Source organism: Rhinolophus sinicus, chromosome 13 (assembly GCF_057876585.1).
Source record: "Rhinolophus sinicus isolate RSI-liver-muscle chromosome 13, RSI-T2T, whole genome shotgun sequence".
NCBI classification, from domain to species: domain Eukaryota; kingdom Metazoa; phylum Chordata; class Mammalia; order Chiroptera; family Rhinolophidae; genus Rhinolophus; species Rhinolophus sinicus.
This window is the reverse complement of record NC_142513.1, coordinates 55,160,669-55,175,546: the sequence shown is the minus strand read 5'-3', so window position 1 is coordinate 55,175,546 and position 14,878 is coordinate 55,160,669.

The window sequence follows — 14,878 nt, the reverse complement described above, 5'->3', positions numbered from 1 at the left end:
AGCGGAACAATGCTCATGTACAAAGAGAACCTTGCACAGCTTCAGCACGTGGCAGGTACCCAGTGCATCGAGGTCCCTTCCTCCAGCGATGGGGTCCTGGCAACTCATTTGTATCTGCAAATGCCCAGCAGCTCAGAGGCAGAGTGGCCACTAGTGACAGAGACAAAGGCACGTTCAGAAAGATAAAGGAAAGATTGTTCTCAGCACCCTCCCATGGGGCTCCTTAATCAGAGTTGGTCACTTTCTCCCACGTGTGCTGTTGTTGAGTAATTGGTGTCCCAGGTGGAGCCAAGACCAGGGCACAGTGAGCGCCTTTGTTTTAATCTTGTAAATTTCAACACCGGTTGGAAGGAACAAAACCCCAATTCATTTGAGAGATACTCCACATCTGATTCTGTGCACCGAGCCAAGGGAGAGACTGGCTGGCAGTCCCCGGACTGGGTGGTGAGCTGAGCAGGTCAGGCCGCAGAAGGAAGGGCTTGAGAATGCGAAGACACGTGGAAAGGCAGAATTTTGCCATTGTCAGTGCCCTGGTAATGTGCTCTGTCCAGGGAAATGCCCAGGAAGCTCGTTCTAGAATAGGCCTAAATAAAGCATCTGTTTCCTTGGACAAAGCACACCCCTTCTCAACCTCACTTGCTCTGTGTGAGTGTGTGTTTAATGAGAAGGTCTCACTAGTTCTCTTCAAGGTCCCTTCTGGTTCCGGAACTCTCAGATTTCATAAAAACATATCAGATTTTCAGGGCAAGTTTTTCCTTGCCCACTTTCTTTCTCTTTGCTCTCTTCGCTTGAATCCTGTGAACATTTCCCCCCCTCTGACCCTACTTCCTCTCTGATACTCTGTTTCAAGGCTGGAGGGATTATTGTGTCCTAAAGCATCCCAGGAAAAAAACAGTTGGAATATCCAGGATAACAAAACAAGCCGGCAAGAGGTGAAGGGGTGTGTAATTGCTGTTCTTTGTGTTGACTCTTAAAGCGGCGTGTTTTAACTATATCATGATGGCAGGGATTTTTCTGTGTTTTTTTTTTTGAGAGGCCGATGTAATACCCTCATGTTTTCCTTTTTTTCTAGGAAAATATAAGAGGAATTCATTTTCTTTGGGATTAACGAAATCTTTCTTCTTTTATCTTGGCAACATGAGGTCTTAGCAGATCTCTGATCTCATGCTGAATAAAAAATATAGCATTACAATAGAGTGGGGAGGCTGAGGGCTTGAACCCAATTTGGATTACAGGGCAGAGCAGTAGACATTCTGTAACTAACGGGGGTGGTGGTGGTGGTGGGGTCTTTGTAGTGCTGAGGGACAGCTCCCCGGGACTGGACGGAGCCCCACAGCCCCGACTATTGTTCCATCCTAATCAGAGGCCAGTCAGCAGGAGGAGCAGCCGGCTTGTATCAGGCTGTCAGCTGGGTGGATGGGAGACACCACCCTGCAAAAGGAGGACTGGTGCTGAGCCGGGAAAGTTAAGAGAGTTGGGATAATGGTTAAAGCATTTAACCTCCTCCAAGCCTCAGGGTCTCTGTCTGTAAACTCAAGTCAATCATTTCTACCCCAAGACCTCAGCAGCCTAGAGGTACGGAAGGAAGGGATCCTGGTGGCTACCAGCGTCAAAACCCCTCCCTGCCGGGGGGCTGGGGTTTTCACTGTGCCTCTGAGGGTAGGGAAACTGACCCATCACGAGAAAGAGAAGGGAGGTCTAGTGGGGGACATAGTAACTGTTATCTCTTTGAGATCCAGTATTTCTTAGATACCAGGAGCTCGCTGTGTCAGAATTATTTGAGATAATACTTGAAGATTATTTGGGATGCTGGTTAAAAAATATGCCCATGACAGATAATAAGGCATTACATAGAGATGATAATTTCTGCCTTGAGGAGACATTGTGAAAATCAAAAGGGCGGGGGTCCCAGTACAATGGTGATGCTGATGCCACCTCTTTCCTTAGTGTCCTTTGAAAGTGGCTCTACTTTCTTCATTTCCAGTGAAGTCTGAAAACCTGAAAGAAATCTTAGTGTATTGCTTTGCTTACTCCCGACAATCCCAAACTAACATAGCCCCCAACCAGGAGCCACTTGCTACTCTCCCAGCTCTATTTCTCCCTTCTCTTCTATCGCCCTATTGGGCAAAACCAATTCTGACTGCTGCCCTCCAATAACAGCAAACATTTTCTTTTTTCACTCCTCTGTGTCTCTGTTTCCTCCTCTATGTAGCAGCGCTGAAATGATGAGTAAATGCAATGCTCCATCGAAAGGGCTCAGGACAGCGTCTGGGTCACTGCTGGTGGAGAGATACACGTATATGTTCTCTAAATGGACGCAGATAGGCAAGGCTGTGCAAATCTATTTCATTCCAAAATCCTGGGGAAAGAATTTGACAACCCAGTTCATTTTATCCATGTGTATCTTGTGTTTTCTTCCATGCTCAGTGCCCTGTGTGAATGTTTGTGTTGGCTGGACGTTAAATGTGGATGCTCGAATGGTTTCCACCATGAGAATAATGGCTTCTGTTCGCCCTTCAAGACTGAACAAAAGTTTTACTTCTCCCCCAGCAGCTCCAGCTCCGGCTGTGACTGTGTATGTGAAAGCTTTTGTGAATGTGGGTGTGTGTGCATGTGGAGGGAGTGGGTGGCGGAGTGGGCAAAGACACTTCCACTGTGCCTCCTATGCACCCCAAGGTGGCCTGGGTTAGCTCACCTAATACCCTTAACAGTGCCCCGGGGAAGACAGGATAATCTGTGTTTTGCCAGATGGAGAAATCAGATTCAGGGAGACTAAGGACGCCGCCCAAGGTCAAGCTGATGGTGGTATTGCTGAGCCGTGAGCCGAGGTCACCATACCACGCCACACAGCTCAGCAAGATTGCTGGACACTGGGGTTGTTTCAGGGTAAGGGATCTGGGAGACAGTGTCCGCGGAGGGAGCTGAGCATATTCCCTGTGCAAAGTCCTGGAGAAGGAAGCAGGGAAGGAAGCGTTTAGGGGTCTCTGGGTGTTGGGGGTGTGCAAAGCTGAAACCGTAGGCAACTACCCATGTGTGAGCACTCCCGGGAAAATTAAGAGCGTTGGGAAGAAAGTTCCAGGGGAGAAATTGCCTTCCCGCAGTGCAGATGGGAACATTTTGGTGGATGAAAATTTCCATGACTGCTTAGGCCTTTCTACCTGGCATTAGCTGCTGAGCAGAAGGTCACCTTTACAGAAAGCAGGCTGGGGTTACTCCCCTTCCCTGGGTTTCTATAGTAAGACTCAGGATGGAAGGTTCACAGCCTGGAGCAAGGACACGGGCCAAGTAAGTGATAAAAGGCACCGATTGTAAAGGGCAAAGAAAACCCTTCACCCTTTTACTTCTAAAATCCCAGTATCCATGACAACTGGACCGAGGGAGGAAAATGGCTGCCCCCTCCCCACCTCATTGTCTAACTTTCAGTTGCTGCAGCAACTGAATGAATATACTAGGTCGGCCAGATCCGCCTGGCGCTTTCTTCTTTCTCAGGGCCTTCCTTGCAGGCCCTTGTCAGTGCCAGCACCGCTTTGTTTTCCCTTGGAGAAGCCTGTGAGAACCGGGATGAGCATGGGTCCGGCTCTTGGTACTGCTGAAATCCTCTGAGATGGGAGAAGGCGCTGGAACAAAGGGGCAGGGGAACAAAAAGCTCTGAAATGCTTCGCCTCTGCCTCTTAAGGGTCTTTATCATCTTCAACTTCGGGATTTGAGAGTGTCTGACTTTGCCTTTCCCAGGGCTGGTTTGGCATGGATACAGAGAGAGTGGGTCTAGGAAACTGGCTGGATAGGAAACTCAGCAGAGAGAGCTTCTCGGGGACAAAGCTGCATTAATTACGTGGTGGTCTTTCTCTTCTTTCCTTTTTCCTTCCTTTCCTTTTTTCCTTCTTCCTTCTCTCTTTTCCCCTCCATCCCTCTCATATGCTTCTGGTTAATACTTTCCCACTTGAAGAAATTCTGTACCACTAGGGTGCAGCTTCTAAATATTTGAACAGTCAGTTCCTTTCTATAATTTGTCCTCAGGAGATAATCAGAATTTGTACAAAGGATCCTCTGTGATTCATTGCCATGTGGCTATCACCCATTTTACAGATGGGGAAACGGAGTCACGTCGAGCCACAAAGGAACCCAGGCAGTCTAGCTCCGTGCACTAAAAGACTGTATTCTTTGCTTTTCAGCAGCTGGGAGGCTGGCAGGTCCTGAGTGGCCCCCCAAGAATGGAGGGGGGACCCGAACTGCTAGTCCATAGAATGTGTTGCTTAGAACCTGCATACAGTAGCTTCTTCATAAATGTTGAACCTAAATCACATATAATCACATGAGCTGTTAGCTCTGTCTCTGCAGCTCACCAAAATTTTTAATTCTTTGATTTGCTTCAACTGGGTAAACCGTAGAAAACCGGTTTTCCTGAAAAAAGATTACCCAGTTCATGGAAAACTGTAACTAGACATGTGAGAAGCAATCTTGGTAGCGTTTGATACAGTATCCTGAGACGGTCGCTTAGAGGCTGGGGCCGTGCAACCATTGCTTGTCTTTAGAGCTTGTCGAAGGGGTACCCCCACCTCCCTTGCCTAACCCCTCTTATCCTGACCACCTCTAGCTCCCCTGGTGAAGCATGAATATTTTCACAGTAAAGTGTAGGTCTAACTGTGACACTCTCACTGCCCACAAAGCACACAGGATTCCAGTGAGCCCAGCATCTTGCCAGCCTCGGCCACAGATATGCCTACAGTCACCCGGGTGTTCAGGATGGGGCTGCTGGGGAGGTCACAGTCATCTGCTCTTTCAGTGTCACCCCCTCTCCACCCTCTAGGCTGCGGTCCAGCTGCAGTCTGGGTAGCCTGAACTTGGATAGAGCCATCTGTCCCCTTGCTTTGGGTCAAGTTTCCTCTCACCTTCCTGACATTCCTTGGGTGCTTAGCTGGAGGGTGTGAGTGTGTGCAGGGGCTGGGACGGCTCTGTCTCCCGGGGCCTCAGGGAGAGAGGTGAGCTGCCTCGGAGAACTCACCACCTTCCCAACCGTGAGCCAACCACTTCCCACTCCTGCATTGTAAGTACTTGCTGAAGATGACCATCCTCTTGTCACGGTTGCCAGAAATGCCTTCTTCACAAAGTTGGCTTGTCTGACAGGTAGGCTTAGACGCTGGACCCGGCAGATGTGCTGGGCGGTGTTGGAGCTGCAGCCTGGACACCCAGGGGCTGGAGTCCTACCTGCCCCCCCAGCTCTCACTCTTGTCAGGCAGTCACGCAGGGATGGACAACAGAAGGGGGGCAGCATCGTGTCCTGTTGGTCAGTGCTCCCCAGGGTCTGACCCGTGCTGCTCCTCCCCTGATTCACCATGCTCAGTGGCTCCCCACCGCCTGTAGGACAAGGGTTAGGCTCCCACCTGTGGCCCCCAAGCCCCTCTGTCCCGGGGCTCGCTTCCCTTCCTCTAGCACCCGCATTCCCGCCATGCTGCGTGGTGCGCTATCCCTGACATGATCTAGGCGGTCCCTGGGCTGCTCACCCAGGCTTCGTCTACTGAAATGTCCTCTGCTTTCTTCGTCCGGTTCCCACATTTACACCTTCAGGGCTGCGCTCAGCTCTCCCTCCATCTGACCTTGCAGGCTGGATGTCCTTCCAGCTGTCACGGGTTTCCTGGAGGATGTGAGTCCATAAAAAGTAGCGTGAAGACATCAGACAGACCAGGGTTCAAATCCTGGCTCCTGTGTCACCGATCATGTCATCTTCACTAATTGCGTCTACAACAGCCCTATTTCCAAGTAAGACCACGTTCTGCAACGCTGGAGATCAGAACTTCAACATAGGACTTTGGGGGTCAGGGGCATAATTCAACCTACAACAGTAGGTATAAAAATTCTTTTGTGAACAGTGTCACTGGTAAGGATTTGAACTTCAGGAACTTTTGTTTCTCCATTTTAAGTATCAAGCACATTTTGATACTTAAAATGTGAAATCCATACACTAGTTTCTAAACTTTGGGCAAAATCATAACTTAGGCAAAGGAACGTGAGGGATGTGGACAAAACTTGGAAATCAGGTGTCTCTAGCTGACTAGAGATCCATATGCCCGAGGGGTAAGGTTGGGAAATGCAGGTGAACCCTACGTAAATAATTGGTCTCGGTTCGTCTTTCACGCGCCGCCGTCTGCTTTCACTGCCTTAATTCACTGCTGATGTTTTTGCCAAACTTGGTGTCTTGAGATTTCACAAGTGGTTGTTCTCAGGATGACTGAGAAGCATAGAGATGATTGGAAATATGCATATACAGGCTTGGGACAAATTGGACAAGACTTAGTCCCTTTCCTCCTTCCCTCCCTCCTTTTCTTCCTTCTTTCTCTTTATTTTCTTTCTTTCTAGACTCAACGGTTAGTGCTGCCTTTGCTTGTTCGTTCTTTTGTGTTTTTGTTTGTGGCAAGAGGTCTAGGTAATTAGCTGCTGTAATTGGAAACACCTTCAGGTTAGAACGGTGTTTTTCTTTCATCACTGGAGGAAGCATTGTCTGCAGTCCCTTCAAAACGCCTGCAGTTGGCTGGTGGGGGTTGGAGGGGGGGCGCAGGATGCACACACTGCTCCGCAGAGGGGGCTCCGTTAGCCGTGCACCTTGCCTCCTGCCCTCAGAATTCTCTCTTGCCGCTGAAAAGCGTGGAGGTGGCTCTCACAGTTAATAACTCCCAGATCTCCCGCAGGCCCCTCTGGGCACATTTCCACACTGGAATCTGGACAGTGTTACCTCGGACAATTCAGGCCCTGCCAGAAAGCTATCATCCCCCCAAAGGTTGTCTGTCTGCTCTTTTTCCCCTTTTGGGGCCAAAGGGACTTTCAGGAATTTTTAAAAAAATAGAGTTTATGTTCCAAATGGGAATGAATACCTGTGTCTCTTATCAAAACAAAAGTTAAAAAAAAAAACCCACAACTCCTCAAAACAGAAAAACCCTATGAATTGTCCTCATCTGTCACCGCACCCCCCACCCCACTTCCCCCCCCAACACACATACACCAGACATAAAATAAAACCTGAGTGAGGATCTCCGACTGGAAATTGTTACTGCCTCATCTTATTCATTGGAGCAGCATGGAGGAAAAGGGAAGCTCTTTGTCGTCTATTGTTACCAGAAGCTGAGCTTCTGGGAAAAGACAAAAAAGGTCTTAAGGTGTGATTTGCTATTCTGCTTTTTCTGTCTTGACTCCTCCTTTTCCTCCTACATCTTCAATCTGAGGGCTTCAGATTTTGGACTGACTAAGGGGGCCCGCCTTCAGGGGACCCAGAGGAGTCTGGGAGTGCTTTTCCTGGGTTGGGTTTGTCTCTAGTGGCCGGACTCCGCCACCCCTGAAACCAGTAAGACTATTTCCAGTGCTGCCCCCTCCCAGGCCCAGTCGTCAGCCCACTGTGGACTGAGAAGTCCATTTTCATGTGTGGGTTTATTCAAGTTTCCCCAGAAGTACTCTGAACACCCCAAAGAGGTAAACATCTACCCCCCCAACTTAGGCCACCCCCACCTCCAGATCTGAGGATGGGATAGATAGTCTTTGACGTGGTTCAAGTAAGGTATGGGATTTATTCAGAATCCTTTGAAAAAAATTCTCATGAGTTTGGCATTCTATTCTGTAATATACCTATTTTGGTTTTAGGGGTAAAAATGACATTTTTTTCCCATCAGATTTTTTTAATTAAAATTGATACACCTATGCATGAGTCTCCCAAGACCTGGAACTAGGCAGGTGTGTGGAGCTGACCAAGAGCAGCTGACAGAATAAAATGAAACATTTAAATTATCCTCACATCATAGAAGGGGCTCAAGAACCCTTTGGCCGATTACAGATGCCTCAGACACTTCTGTCCTGATGTCCAGTTTTCAGAGGACAGTGTTTATGAGGCTCCTGCTGTCCCCCACTCCTGTAGAGCCTCTTTCCTCAGACATGGGGGATGGTTCTGTGCCCACCTGGCTTCACAGTACAGGACTCAGCCTACCTGGGTTTGCTTTGCCCTTCTCACTTCACTCTGGAAGTCTTGGAACAGAGATCTCGAAACGGAAGAACCCTCAGCTAACGGTACTGAACATCCCAGCCCGATGCAGCATCCACCTGATGTTGGCTCATCAAGGAAACCTAAACATCTGGGATGATGTAAAGCCCCAAGCAGCAAATGGGCGCTGGTTGTGGACTTGGAAAGAGTAACTTGCCCATGTATGCGCTCCCTAAATCTCTTCCAATCCAGAAAACAGGAATGAAAATACAGCCAGCATTGCCTCTTCTCTTCCCTTTGAGGTTTCCTTCTGTGCAGTCTGTAGAGTGGGAGAAGGGTCATCATGAACTCATGGATGCCTGGTTGACTTACAGGGGCCACCAAGAAACTAGAGGGGAAAGGTACCTTGCTAGGAAATCTCTAGCCAGCGAGCAAACGCAATGCAATCTCTCTTTTCTACTTCAGACCTTCCTTTAGAGGAAGACACTCTGGGTTTGCAGAAACTACTTCCCAAACTCAGTTCCTCCCTCTTGCTTCCTCTTTAATTCCTGCTTTTTCATGGAGACGTATTCCTCTTGCTGACCGAGTTATACTCTTTAAATTCTACTCCCTCAGCCCCCTTTATTTGTACCCAAAATATCACCTGCAAAAGATTTCCAAACACCCATGTCTACCTCCAGTGCCCTTTAGATAAAATGTTCTAAAGACATTTAACCTAAAATTCCCCTCATTTATATAGTAAGCATTTCCCCCCATAATCAGGACTGCTCACTGATGGGTATAATCCAGAGCTCTAGGAAAAGTGCTAAAATAATACCAAGAGCATCTGCCTCATCATTGCACAGACCTGAGTTCAAATTTGAGCTCTGTCACCACAGAGCTATGAGACTAAAGCTCACTGAGCCTCAGTTGCCACACCAGAAAGCTGAGGGCAACAATAGCCCCCTCACAGCAGTGTCAAAAGGATCAGGTAAGGATGATGAATGCCATTTCTAGCATGACACCTGTCATGCCAGGTATCCAGTCCACCCATCCAGTCCAAATTCACAGCCCCTTCAACAGTCTCGTCCTCTCTGAGGAGTGGCTGCGTGGGCAGAGATGTTACTTGGTTTCATCTGTGAGTGGAAATGATGTTGGTGGCTCTTGGGCTGAAGTGGTTGAGCCGTGTGTGCAGGAAGATGACCCCAAGGCAAGCCTGGGAGGTCCACGTAGTCACTGGCTGAGCCTCTCTGCCTAGGTCCCCGGGGCAGACCTGCGCCCTGCACACCAGCCAGGAGCCAATGCGTTGAAGTGTTACCTGAGTGAGGCCCACCTTTGTATCGGTAAGCTGCTGCAAGTGGGCTTTTCTTGTTACAGCAGCGAGCATTACTCTAGCAAAAAAAAAAAAAAAAAAAAAAAGTACCTTTCCTCGAGTTTCTTTTAGGAAGCAAGGGTACAGTGCTAACTGAAGTGGAGTTGATAGAATAGCTGGAAAAAGGGGTAGCGCACCTCTTCACTTCCCCCAAAGGGGATTTTCCAGTTGGTTAGTTAATAAGAGCTATGTCGATGGCCGGATTCATTTTGAATATGAGCCTGGGGGGAGAGGTGATGGAAAAGGGCTCAACTGGGGTTGAGATGAGGCTTGAGTGTGTGTGTGGGGGTGGGGGAAGTGAGGTCTCGATTCTTCTGATTTGCTCTGTAGCCCATTCAGCAAACTTTCCATTTTATGAGAGTCTGCGGAGACAAGGAGGAGATGATTTCGGATAAAGAGAAAAGGGAACTAAAGAAGATTGTCTTTAAAGTGAGGGAACAGAGACCCTGAATGAATGACTTTTTGAGATGTGTCACCATGATGTGTGATCACTCTGACTAAGCAAGGGCCATTTGTCTGTCTTTTCAAAAAATCGTAGGTCCTCTCCTGCAAAGACAAAGATGAGAAGCACATTCCCCACCCGCTTCATAACATAAACCTCAAGTCACATCCCTTATTTGTAGGGATGTGTTTTCTGGGCATGAAGGTAATTGGATATTGATTTGGTTAAAAATGGAGAACGTCTCTGCTTAAACACTGCCGTTCATCCTCACTCCGCTTCTGCACATAGTTTCTATGTCATTTGCTGAAAATCAGTTGAACTGAAAATACTATGGATGGCTTGTTGAATTTCATCTAAAGCATAAAAAGTAACAAGAAAAATTGTTTGGTCCTATAACGAAGCAGATAGATATTTGGATATTCAGTTTGGGGAGAAATGAAGCTAATTGTTTAAACATCACTTGATGAGAATGCTCTGTTTTGCCAGTGCAGTAGTGGGAAAACACATCTTCATTTGATAATGAAAAATACTGAGAATTCTGTGTTTCCTCGGAAATAAGACCGGGTCTTATATTAAGTTGTGCTCCAAAAGACGCATTAGGGCTTATGTTCACGGGATGTCCTCCTGAAAAATCATGCTAGGGCTTATCTTCCGGTTAGGTCTTATTTTCGGGGAAACACGGTAACACTTTCACAGTAACTGCATGAGACGACACGTTTCTTGTGGGCAGCCATTACTCCTTCTAACCATTAAGTTCCAACACCGTGTCTATTTCAGAGAATAATAATGGATGTGTTATAAAATAGAAGTACATTTCCTGTTAGGTAGTTCATTTGTTAGTAAAATAGTACTTTGTCTGCTGATCACAGAAATAAATTCTCGAAATCTTGACTCATCCTGGGGGAGAGAGGGATTTGTACAGTCTGTGCTGTAGATTGTAGGATATTCAGCTGCATCCCTGGCCTGTGGGATTGACTGCTTGGGCCAGACGTCGCACCGGAGAAGAAATTTACCCTTAAGGTCAGTGGCTCTGACAGAGAGTTTTTGGACAGGCAATACCCGTATCACCTGGGAAGGGCTTAGAAATATAAATTTTCAGGTCCAGCCCAGACCTGCTGTATCACAATTGAGTTTCTGATTGCCCCAGTAATCTGTGTTTCAACTTTCTGAGAACAACTAGTTAAGGTAATAGCTGAGTGACTTCATGTTTTCATGGCAAGGGAGGCTGGTTAGGCCTGGCTGGGCATGGGCAACTGTGCTCCCTTTGGGCTCGGTGGGCACGGATGTGTTTTCCTTCCTTCCATTTATTTATTTATTTATTTAGTTAGTTAGTTAGTTGGTTAGTTAGTTTTTGTTCTTTTTGGCAGAGAGTGCCCAGAGGGTCCAAGTATTCGAGTACATTTGGAAACAACCTGCGTTTGACCTGTTTCCCCATTTAGACAAAGCAGGAAGATGAATGTAACTTCTGAGGCACCGGGGGGATGTTGTGTCTGTCAGAGGAAGAAGATCTAAATGGACAGACCCATTTAGATCCGTGCATAGTTCTCATTTGAATGGATGCGCTTGTAAAACGTAAAAGGCTCTTCTGTGGATAGGTTTGAGTGCATTAGATAGACCAGGTTGAGGCGATTTGATGGAATAAGACCCATTCTGGCCTTGGGCACAGTGGAAAAGCAGGGAAAGCTTCCTTTGGGGGCTTGTTTCTGATTTTTGGTTCTCTCTGTCCCCTGACCGCTGGTAGGATTCCTGTGAGCTTTTCACCCCCCTATCCCCCCTATCCCCCCAACACTAGTGCCTTGTGTCATCTCTTCCAGAGCTGCATCAAAACTGGTTCTTTTCTGTGCTAGTCAGTTAGGCGCTTTCCAAGTGACACTGGATGAATCAGACAAAGCAAATCCCCCAGTTTGGTTATAAATTGAGCAGGTTATCCCGAAGGCCTGCTCAACTCAATGGCAGGTATTTCCGGCACGCCGTGGGAGATGTGTGGATGATATGCTTCCCACGGGAGTTATTTTATATAACTCACATTCTAGAGAGTGCCAACTGGTCAGCTTCCTTCTGTAAATAGTTCTCTTGGATGTCTAGGATTTGAGTGTGCGTGTGTGTGTGTGTGTGTGTGTGTGTGTGTGTGTAGTGGGGGTTCCTAAATGGAGGGGAGGCCGCCTTTGTATCTAAGGAGACTTTGCCTTTAGGTGTGATGTTTGGGGGCAGTTCTCAGGTTAAAAGGGGGCTCAGGTGAAGCTACTCCCCATCATTTCTTTTCCTTTTGTCTCCAGTGCATTCTGTTTGATTTTAATCATCACTCCTTTTGAATTCATTCTGCTCTATTTAAAAGAAAATGCCCACAACGTGGCCTTGCTCACAGCTCTTTGGTCTCACTCTGCACGGTTTTCCTCCCGGCGGAACATGGGGGCTGAGGGTGAGAGTGTGTAAGTGTAAAGGCTTACCTAGCGCTTGGGCCAGAAGCATCAAGGGGTGAGGGGCAATCGCCCTGCCTTTCTCCTAACTCCTGAATAAACTTTTTAAAAGATTCTTTGTGTGTTGTGTGAATCCCTTTGCCCCTTTCCCCTCAGCATAGAGAGAGCAGAAGGGCAACAAATGATGGAACCACTTCGTAGGTTAGGTTGTAATTTCTCTCTGTGAAGGCTGCCCTGAAATTCAAAGAAGCCTTATTATTTCATCCAATTTAAAACTCTGCCCAGTGCTGAATGGGCAAGCACCTAATTTCACCTTTGGAGGCAAATGGGAAGCTTTTTGTGCTGAAAGAAAGAGGAGAAAAGAGGATTCTGGAGGATAATTGAATGGAAATCCCTTTAAGGTGCCAGAAAACTGCTCCCATCCAGAAGGGATGAAACAACCTCAAAATATATTTGTTAAAAGTGTGGGGGGCTTGAAAGCCTTAATTATTTCTTTGGAAAGTTCTGTCTTTGAAAGACTTAAACAAAAGCTTAAAGAAGGTAGAAGCTGGGAGAAATTGCCCGTGGCTTTAGAAAAGGTGGAGTCGCAAGGAAAGCAATTACTGGTGAACAATAGTATATTAACGGGGATTATTCTTTCAGATGGGGGCCCCTGCATTGGGTTTGGGATGAGATCTAGTGAAAGATGGCCTCGAAGTGTGAAGGAGAGGGGAGGCGTCAGCCTGGCTGTGCCAGCTGGAAGGGAACTGGGCTTGCTGATTAAGGAGGCAAAGAAATAGTCTTGGTATTGTAAGGAGCATTCTTTCTCTTGCAGCAGAATGGCGAGCGGTTGCAATGAATGCTCACTGGATTTAGACAGATGTGTATTCTTATCTGCAATCCCTCCTTATAGCCTTCTGACCCTAGGGACATCCGCTATCCTCATTGTCCTCATTTGTCAAGTGGGGCAAATGTGATTTATCACAGATGGTGAAAATGAAATTAGATAGTGCTGAGTCTGGTACATAGTAGGTACCCCAGAACCAGGTCACTGTCTGGTTCGCTTGTCTCCCCTGTGCTTGGTTTGGCCACTGGGCAGGCTCTTTGCAGCCCTGTGGGGTTTTGCTCTTGACCATACAGAGAGTCATGAATGAAGTGCTGCCTTCTCAGTATGCTGGCCTGTTCCCACAGATTTACAGGGTCCTGGAAGGAGTTGGTATTCCTGCCCCCTCTTCCGTGTTCACTGAGTGGCAGGGCAGTATCTTTTTCCAGGGAAGGAGATGCACTGGCTGAAACTATCCCTACGGGGCCTATAGATTGTTGCATGTCAGGCAGAACTCCCCCATGGGTGTTTCAGTTTGTGTATTAGCGTTTTTAAAATACTGACAGTTAGTTGTGAACATTTGTCTTTCTTTGAGGAACTCTGACTCCTCAGAGCCTCTGGCTGGCAACAGGCCCTTTATTTTTATTTTTTGAAGTTCTTCTGTCCTATGATCTGAGTAGAGGAAAGCATGAAGATGTGAGGGCATCTGTGTGTCCCAGCTGGGGCCCCGCCATGGGGGGGGCACGTCCCCGCATACACACGGCATCACCACGATATTCAGAGGGATGGTTGACATGCTTGTTGGGCTTGGTCTTGAACCCATTTATTGTATGTGAGGGCACAGTGGTTGCTCCTTATGTACAAACACTGATGACCCAGTCCCTTCTCTTCCAGGGACATTCCCAACCAGGTGAGGGGTGAGGCTGATAGAGGAGACAGAGCAGCAAAGGAGCAGGGCGGGAGAGGAGGCAGGACGGGGCATGTGTGAGCTGGTTGCCAGGGAGGCAGAAGAAAGACTTCTGTGCTGACATTGTTTTTCAACAACTGCAGTTACTAAGACAGAAACCGCAACTGATGACAGCAAATTATTGAGCGACTGAGAGTCAGAAATGCGTGTAATAAGCGAAGAAAAGCAGCGCGAGTCAGAGAGAGAGAGAATGTGGGTGGGGAGACGGTGGTGCCACTGAAGTGTCCACCCCCCGTCACGTTAGACCGAAGCACTTGTTCTTTTCTTTGCGTTTCTCTTCCACTTCTGGGGAATACACACACACACACACACACACACACACACACACACACACCGGGGAGGCCAAAAAATGTCTGCAAGTGACCACTGTGGTCAACGTTGCTCAAGCAATCGTTCGCCGTCATCAGAAGTGTCTGGACGCTGATGGGAACCACTTTTAGCACCTCTTGTAATTGCAGACGTCACACGTGACTTGTATTCATCTTTTGTTGTTGGTATACATTGAGTATTACAACTTTAATACAGTTTTCCTTTCTTAAATTGTGTACACATTTTTTCAGGCACCCTCTGTGTGTGTATACACACTTTACACAACTACAACAAAAAAGCCCATGGCTTCTATTTCAAACTTTACACAGATGATCTCTTGCAGTTTTGATCATTCTATTACATGTCCTCACAGTTGTGCAATTCTTGATTTTCTCCCCTCCATGTGAGTTAGGGGATAGGAATACTGGCTCTCTCACTCCTTCTCATGCTGGGCTCATAGTTGCTGGGGGTAGAGGGACAGAATCGCTCATCAGGGACAAGCTACTCAGCTTCCTAGTTGATGGATTGTTCAACCTATGACTTGTCTATGATGGGATGCCCAACACCTCTGTGCCTTTCCTTCTCTGTTTCCCTTAGCAATCCTCTCTCTCTCTCTCTCTCTCTCTCTCT